At 34.5% G+C, this 10000-nt stretch overlaps 1 protein-coding gene across 19 annotated transcripts in view; it reads left to right on the top strand.

The window, feature by feature from the left end:
* The window catches only part of LOC106876426 (uncharacterized), a 1215830-nt gene that overhangs the window by 457072 nt on the left and 748758 nt on the right, over positions 1 to 10000 (top strand). The window lies entirely within an intron of this gene.

Here is a 10000-nt window from a genome sequence, read left to right as displayed (position 1 = left end):
TCAGTGATAGGTATGGATGCAATCTCTACTGTTTGGGACTGTGAGAAATCTTAAAATACACAGGTGATGTTATTAATGAATTAAAGATCAAATGCCTGCATTTTATCCCTAGAAATTTCTGATACTTTAAACCGATTGTATAAAGTCTTCTCCGATTGCAAGATATGTACCTATAATCATTCAATATAGACTTTAATTACACATAATACGATTCATAAATTCATAAATACTGTTGTATTTTAATGCAATCAATACTAATAACTTATTATTTAAGCTACCTTTACCTACTCTTACTTCGAACAACAGATACCGATGGTTGTAAATTTATATAACTAATAATTTTGTGAAATTATTCAATTTTCTTCTAACCTTAAGTGGTTTCTTTATAATATCTGCTACATCCACCCTACTGATATCCTTCATAATTCTTTATAATTCGTTATAATCCTATAAATGTTGTTAACATTTATTAACATTTAAGCCGTTACGATACTTATAAATTTTTATAACATTTCCTTAATACCTCCAATAATTTTAAATTATTATAGTAGCGATCTGACCTATCTACTTAATCTATATGACTTTCATTGATTTGCTTCATTTTCAATAATAATGTGATGATATTGGTTTATACAAACTTTTGGATTCGTAGTTTTTCGATTTTTTAATGGAAATAGCTGTTCGGTTTTCAGTTGTCTACCAATTCCTAAAATATACATATCTGATGTTTTTAAACTTCGATATTTAACTTGCAAATTTATATTTTATGTTAAAAGATTATTTCCTAAACTACTTTCATTAATCTAGTATACGCATGTATCTATTTCTTCATGCTAATGCTGTATTCCTGCCAATAGTGTTGTTCAGATTCTCTATAAGATTTATTCGAAACCACTTCTATTTAGCAACTTATAGGTTATGATTGCTGGCATTCTGATTATAGCTATCTCTATATATTTTCTTTTCCATTTTTTCCTCTCTATTTTCTTTGCCGCTCCTTCGAAATTTCGCGGGGATGTTATTCTCTGCCTTTTTCTTTATTTACCCTGAATAGTTCTTCGCTGGATCGCCTTTAAATAAAACTATTATTTCTTCAATAATTAAATCTGCAATAAATAACCGGAGTATTTTAATCAAGAAGAAGTAAGTAAATGAATTAGTAACGTTTGAATTTATTAACCATGTTATTCCCTTGATGTATTAAACAATAGAACATAGTAAATAGGGGGTTTTTTCTCTTTTTGAGAACAACTTTGGCAATTGCCTTCTGAAATGTTTCCATAGGGCGAAATGTAATGCTTGGCGCCTGCTATCTGCTGATATACAATCTTGTCTTGCCAGTATCAGCTTTCATGTGTAATGTCACTAAGTTTAATGATATTTTTTTTAGAAGCGATATATATTTTAGCTATTCTACAATTTACAGCCTCGTGTTGCAATCAACCTATGTGGTTTACTGATGGTAGTCACGCCCAGTTTACATTTCTTAAATGCTGGTAACTCTGATTCGAAATCTCACTTGTTGATGAACTGCTGATTCATCAGTACGTCTCTCCTCTCTCGTGTATTTTGGTAATACTGACGAGTTGAGAGTTGTGTAACGTAATTCACTTTATGAACGTTGTTCATGTTACGTACTTGATGCTATCATCTTTACAGCATAATGGAGACTCTTAATGAAACAATCGTAACTATTCTAGATAATCCATTCGACAGTTCTATTAAAAGGAAATCATCATTATTTTTATTAAGTGAGAGAGCAGTGCATGCCATCAAAGTGACACTGGGGTAAAATATACGAAGCCCAGTTTACCCATCATGACTACCCTTCTGATAAGGGCACACCAGTCACATGCATCACAACCATATGTGCGCGATATAGTGGTCTCATATCAAGATAAACAGCTCATGACCTCGTAGGTGGGGCCCAGTTAGAATTTTCTTCAGGTCGAGTAGCCCATCCCGTTCAAAAGGTCCCTGAATAAGATTTGTTTAAGGATGTTGAGCAAAACACCCATGTTTCCAAAGGTGAATTATTCAAATACCAAAGAATTCCTCTCAAAACATGGCTATGATGCTCCGCCACTACTTCTGCTCATGATCAGAGATGCACATATCGTCAGCCACTAAGGGACATATTCAACTGGTTAAGGTCAAACAACTGACAAGCAAATCTGTGGTATTGAGCAGAAAATTTGCTGTAGCCCATCTTTTATACCAAGACAAAACAATGTACAAGATAGAACTTCCAATCAATTAAGATCAGAAGCCATGAGAGCCACTGCCTGGTACTGCATTCGAACATTTATTATTATTATTATTATTATTATTATTATTATTATTATTATTATTATTATTATTAAAATTTTCATCATTATTATTATTATATATTTATATTTTTATTCATATATATATATATATATATATATTTACATATATATAGACGAGTGTATGCATGCATGTATGGATAGAATACATGTACGTACGTTTGTATGAATATATAAATGTATGCATATATATGTATGTATATATATATATATATATATATATATATATATATATATATATATATATATATATATATATATATATATATATATATATATATATATATATATATACATGTATATAACTACATATATGTAATATAAATTTATGAAGGTACGTATGTGTGGTGTATGTATGTAATCTATTTAGCAAAAATAGTCAATAAGTTAGCATCTATAATGGTGTAATTATTAGTACAAAAATAGATAACAAACACTGCAAATTGACAATTTACAACATTCCCTTACAGCATTAACGCTGCTACTATACAAAAACAAAACCTTCTCACAGCAGTTGAAAATTTATCGACAAATTCCTTCTTTGATTTAGTACTACGGATTCGAATACACTTACAATTATAGCATCATCGTAAGAATGCAGCTGAAAATTCAACGAAAATAGCATTGTTATATTGATAGAGAACCGAAGCCCTTAATTATACCCTACAGTTCCGTTGGCAATGACATTCAGTATAAACTAATAAGCCATAATCTTCGGAAGGATGTCTTAACTCTCGAAGAACAATAACTGGTTTTAACTTTATACATATGTGTGTGTGTGTGTGTGTGTGTGTGTGTGTGTGTGTGTGTGTGTGTGTGTCTGTGTGTGTGTGTGTGTGTATGTCTGTGTGTCTGTGTGTGTGTCTGTCTGTGTGTGTGTGTGTGTGTGTGTGTCTGTGTCTGTGTGTGTGTCGTGCGTGTGCGTGAGTGCGCGAGTGTGTGTGCGTACAGTTGTTTAGCGTGTTATTGCTTCTGTGGTTTTGTATGTTCCTCCATAGAAATACATTTGGCACTGAAGCTACATAGATATATGAAAATTCAATGATCATAGACACAGAAACACACCCACTTGCACGCCCCCCCCCCACACACACACACATACAAATACACACATACGCACATACAGATACACACACACTAAAAACAATTGTGCGTAAACTAAGTAGGTTACACATGTGTTTATAAGAGTATTTTCGCATATATTGTGTACATATAAAACTATGATTGTGGACATAGAAACGGGAGAGAAATTGGAGTTACATGATGCGTATGTATGTGTGTGTGCGCGTGTGTTTATGTATGTGTGAGTACGTACACACACACACACACACACATAGTAGTATATTATATAATTATTTAATTCATTATACTGTTGTGTCTTGTTAACTTGTTTAAAAGATAACGATATGAGGAATTATATAAATATATATAATACTATGTGCGAGCGTGTGTGTGTGTATATACATACACATACACACACATATATTAAATTTTACAGATCGAAAATATCTCTTACAGAACTCAATATCTCGAACAGATTGTGTTCGTATGTTCATTATATTTATTTCTAATCTAGGCACAAGGCCCGAAAATTTTTTGTGGGGGGTTGGGGAGGGCAGTCGATTAGATCGACCCCAGTACGCAACTGGTTCCTAATTGATCGACCACGAAAGGATGAAAGGCAAAGTCGACCTCTGTGGAATTTGAACTGAGAACGGCGTGCTAACGTTTCTGCCAGCTCGTTGCCTTCGTGTGTTTATTACACTAACATTTAACTGTCCATTATAATCTTTCACATTTCTGGGCTGCTAAAAAATTGCGAACAACTAGGGCAAGAGTGAAACCTGAAGTAGATATCCAGCTTCCGATACCGACCACTGGGATAATAAACTTGTGGTGGGGTGCTTGAGTGCGTGTGTACTTAAAACACACGTTTGAGGTTTACGTAATGTTTGATAGAAAATGAATCCATTACTGAGCCTTCCTCCATTACTGAATCTAAAATAATTTCGAATACTCCAACAACGATTTGGAGTCGTTTGTTATATTTGATTCATGTCGAAAATTTTGTTAAGCTGCACCGTTTCTTAAAGTAATACGAAGCATACATGTGCGTGTGTGTTTTCTGTGTGCGCGCGCACGTTTGTTTGTTTGTGTGTGTGTGTGTGTGTGTGTGTGTTGACAGTTAAATAGATAGATAGAGAGATAGAGAGATACACACACATGGACACAGCACTCACACACACGCACATGCAAGCATAAAGTGACAGGATGATGTATTGAATAACCACAACACTTGAGCAAAGAAAGAAAAATACTGAATTATTCGTAAGCCAGTTTCCCTTTTCTTGAACATTACTTCGAATTGGCTGCCAGTCTTTGACGTACTCTTAAAACATCGTCCTCCATTCACTGGAATTTCTCTTCGTATTTGGAGAAATCAAACAAAACCATAAGGCTAATTGGAAAGAATTTTCCAAGAAAAGGGGAGACAATTTATAGAAATCCTGAAATTAAATTTAAATTTCTTGAAACATTTTCATCTTTTCTTTGAGTCTGACTTACGAATATCTCTGTATCTTTGAGTCTGACTTACGAATATCTCTGTATCTTTGAGTCTGACTTACGAATATCTCTGAATTTTTCCATCATTGTCCAAATATGGTAACCATTCAATACACCCTCCTTTAACTTTATTTTTGTTTGAATGTGGGCGAGTGTGCACGTATTTATCATGATGTAGGCTTCCACAACTGTATTAATATTAATACAATCAGGTATCTTCAGGTCATAAACGCATTCATACAAATTACAGCACCGACACATATAGCTACTACAAGACGGCGCAGGCACACAATTTCTCACACGCTAATGAATACTATTTCGAATCTCACATATATACGCCATTATGCATAGCAAACTTATTCGCAATATATTTTCCGAACACTGATGAAAAGTGTAGGAATGACACAGAATGATGATGTGAGAAAGAAAATTATATGAGAAGTCGATAGACAGTAAATTGGCACAAAGAAACTGTAAACAATAGTTTATAGTTCTGTTTAGCCTCTCATTGCGACATACACCATTTTTCTTCATTTTACCGCTGTGTGACATCGTTGATTCTGTTGTCCAGGATAAATTTTAATTTACAGCCTGGGAATCGTCTATTTACTGTCGCCATTTCTTAACATATATCTCTTTCATTTTATTTTGAATCTGTAAAATCTTTAGTATGTTTTATACTTTTCCCGCGCACGCACACATGCTCACACATTCATCATACACACACACACACACACACACATACACTCATATATATAAATCACATCATGTGTGTGTGTGTGTGTGTGTGTGTGTGTGTACGCAATCACTCAGAAACAGAGGCACATACCATCTTTGATTCTGTAGTATTATATTTTTTTTCTTTATGTTGTTATTTATGTTCAATTTTAATTTGAAAATGTCTAACTACAGCAACAAGGGCAACAACAAAAGAAAGAAAGGAAGAAAGAAAGAACGAAAGATAAAAGGAAGAAAGAATGAATGAATGAATGAATGAAAGTCAAAGAAAGATAGGAATTGCCAGAAATGGTGGTTATTTAGTGTTCGCTGGCTTCGGTATCTAATACCATTTCACTTATAAACTAGAATTCTTTAACTGTTTATATTTCATTCCTTTTAGACTTTTTACCTTATTTATTTTTATTGTTGTTGTTTTTGTTGCTAACATCAGCATCAGCAGCATCGTCGTAGTAGCAGCAACTTCATTTCCATTCTGATTGTTTATCGTATTCCTCTTATCTTTCCCTGCCGTTTCCTCGTTGTTTGACATATCTGAATGTAGAAATCTACTCTTCATCTTGTTTTCTTTTCTTTTATAGTAAAATGTCGTCCCTTCTCCAACTGTGTATGTAACTACAATACAGTTAAAGTCATGTTACAGCTCACAAGAATCGAATTAGTTTTTGCCAAATGTTAATCCATTCCATACTATTTGTTTAACCTCAATGGCACTTGTGGTACAAACTTCAAATATGAAATTTACAAGATCGAAAAAAACAATCAAAATTAATAGAAAAGTAACAATTGAGTTATCTTGAGTTTTCATTTGATTTCAAACATTTCTGAATATTATTCTATCACAAATATTTTCGAGACTAGAAAAGAATCAAAATGACAAAAATTGCTGTTTCTTTCTTACCTCTTGAGGCTGGAGAAAGGAGCATTGCTTATTCACTTGGTAAGTTATCCGACCGGTGAGTTTGTTCCTTATTTCTTTACTACCCACAAGGGGCTACTTATAGAGGGGACAAACAAGGACAGACAAACAGATTGTCTATTATATCGACCCCAGTGCGTAACTGGTACTTATTTAATCGACCCCGAAAGGATGAAAAGCAAAGTTGACCTCGGCGGAATTTCAGCTCAGAACGTAGCAGCAGACGAAATACCGATTTCTTTATTATCCATAAAGGGCTACAGCAGACGAAATACCGTTAAGCATTTCGCCCGGCCTGGTAACGTTTCTGCTAGCTCGCCGCCGCTGAGTTTGATCCTGTAGATACTGCCTTTAAAATGTTGGAGGTCAAGACCTGCAGGATTGACATGAGCATGAAATTTCAAAAGTGTAGAGGGACGCTATTCAGGAGTGGTAGAAAAAAAAAGACAGAGAGAGGTGTCAGAATGTCTGAGAGACAGACGTTGGAACGTATCTGTTAGTGACTCAGTCGAGTGGTCCGTCGGTGGATGAGTTCCAAGATGTCTGAGTGCGAAATAACAGCACCGGCCCTGCAGTAGAAACAATACTCCACTGTGTTCCTTACTTGAACTTTGTAAAGTTTCAATAATCGTTGGCGCGTAAACTGTTCACTGTTTCTTTCATGTCACATTATAGGTTATGACAATTACATTTCGCGGCATCAGTTCACTTAGGTATAAATTGGAAACGTGGACAGTTTCCTTAACTGCAGTTACTGCTTTTGTATCTAACACAGGTCTAACCCTTAGATAGCAAGTTGATTAACGATGACATACCAGTTCCCCATTTTCAGTCTTTCTAGTACTTCATTATTCAACATTTTCTGCTTTAAGATGGGAAGATATGAAATGAGGAAAATTTAGTTGCTACATCCATTGAACACTTACAAGCTTTCACATAATATGACATGACCCCCACCTATATCACCGCATTGCAAACTAGTTTCTTTTGTGAGTTTAACATAACAAAGACAAGAAAAAAATCTACCTTAATCTGTTATAAAGAAATCTTTAAATGAGAAAACTTGACAGTATTTCAATATCTCCACATCATTTCAATACGTCCGCACCAAACAAATAAATAAAAATGCATTCAATGGTTTTGGTTATGTTCTTTTCTCACATAATTAGTTCTTTCAGTTCGATGATTCATTTATTTCATATATTTGTTATTAAATTCTTTAATCCATCGTTTCCTGGGATGGTTGATTAAATCTAGGTGCTTCTTTCTTTGCTTATAAAGGTTGATAGTTCATTCGTAAGTTAGGCCATTGCCTTATCATTTCACAGGGCTCGTGATAAATCATTTGTTCCTTGCGAGCTTATTTTCTTTCTTCTATCCTTGACTAATCGTTTTATTCATTCATTTCTCCGATCAAATATTTTTTCTGGTCAAAGCGTTCTTTCTCGGTACACACGCGCGTAAATATATCTACATATAAGTGTGCGTGTGTGTGTGTGTGTGTGTGTGTGTGTGTGTGTGTGTGTGTGTGTGTGTGTGTGTGTGTGTGTGTGTGTGTGTGTGTGTAGTTTGGCTGGTTGAGGCGTTTATTTCACATAGCCCCTTAGATGAAAGGTGTTTTCTTTAATCGAATTATATCTTACGAGTCACATATGGGAGATGGAAACTGTATTGAGCCTGACGTGTGGACTACATCTGTAATTCAAAGGGTACAGTTTCTCACACACCATAAGTCAGCTTGATTCTGACAAGGAATTAAGTTAAGTGTTGACATGCCAATGGAATGTTCAATCGCTTACACGTTAATTCAAGAGCAGACAATTCAGTTACTCCCGTCACCATATATGTCCGTGCATATATATATATATATATATATATATATATATATATATATATATATATATATATATACATGTATACATTTGTATATATATTTGGACTCCTCATTCGCCTAATCACCGAACCTGGAGCTTAACTATAGTCTGTCCACTATATATATACACTATACATTTGTGCAGTGCAAGCTAGGCCCACTGAAAATTATTCACCTGCACAGGTACTTCGTGTACACCAAATCTTTGTAAAATCATTGAATTGGTTGGTTGACAGAAACTTAAAAATTCACTTCTAACTTACATACATTTGTATATATATGTATATACGTATATGTGTGGGTGGGTGTGTATTTAGTCGTTACGATTTGTTTGTTGCAGTCAATTTTATCGACATCAGTGCATGCTTGGTATATTATTATATCGATTCTGTTGAACATTGATTGAGAATGTATATAGCCGTAAGCGTGTACCTCACTGCATTTTCCTCGTAATAACATGTATTTGTTTAGTATTTTTCTATTGTTTGGTTTTTGGGGTAAGTAAGTGGTTGTTTATTTTCCTGTCGTCGCGTTACTAAATGTATAATTACTTACTCACAGTCTTTATAGACTGACTCATAAGCATCAAGTTGGTCGGATAGTCGGTCGTTCTGTCGTTTGATTGGTTAGTTAGTTGCAATAGGTTACTGTTTACTCTTTCGGACATTCATTAAAGAACAGCAATCCACATCATTTAATCGATTTAGTCTACTTACTATTCCACATGGGAAACAAATAATTGATCTGACTTTTACAACGTCTGAATGTGGTCAAATATGAAGTTAATTCAAACTTCTATTCGTACAATGTATTGGTAATCTGACTCCAACTCTTTCTGAACTGGAATATATTTACACACGCAAGCACAAACACGCATGTTCTCTAATAAGTGTGCAAATTGGAATTAAGGTGCATGCATGTCCAAACCCAGAATTGTGCACTTATATAGCACAGTGTAACAAAATCTGACTTTTACAAAGAATATAACTATTTTAAATGGGAAATTAAAACATTACTGCATTTACAAATTTGTAAGAATATACCAAGGTAAATAGTGAGGGTTTATGGACGTGTATACCAAAGATCACAAATGTAAATTCACAGATTTCATGCTCTGAAATACACGCATTTACATACATATGTAAATTACTCACATTCCCTTTTCAGAGGTAGGCAAGACAAAATTTACACAAACACACACACACGCATATATATATATATATATATATATATATATATATATATATATATATATATATATATATATACAGAGAGAGAGAGGGGGAGGGAGAGAGGGAGAGAGAGAAAGAGAGAGAGAGAGACAGACAGACAGACAGACTGAGACAGAGAGGCGCAGGAGTAGCCTTGTGGTAAGAAGCATCCTTCCAAATCACATGGTTCCGGGTTCAGTCCTACTGCTTGGCAACTTGGATAAGTGCCTTCTACAATACCCTCGGGCTGACCAAAACCTTGTGAGGGATTTGGTAGGCGGAAGCTGAAAGAAGCCCATCGTGTATATATATATATATATATATATATATATATACGTATGTATGTATTTGTGTGTCTGTGTTTGTC

Source organism: Octopus bimaculoides, chromosome 5 (genome assembly GCF_046866305.1).
Source record: "Octopus bimaculoides isolate indiv1 chromosome 5, ASM4686630v1, whole genome shotgun sequence".
In the NCBI taxonomy this organism is placed as follows: domain Eukaryota; kingdom Metazoa; phylum Mollusca; class Cephalopoda; order Octopoda; family Octopodidae; genus Octopus; species Octopus bimaculoides.
The sequence above is the reverse complement of the archived record's forward strand: the minus strand, read 5'-3'. Positions and strand labels throughout refer to the sequence as shown.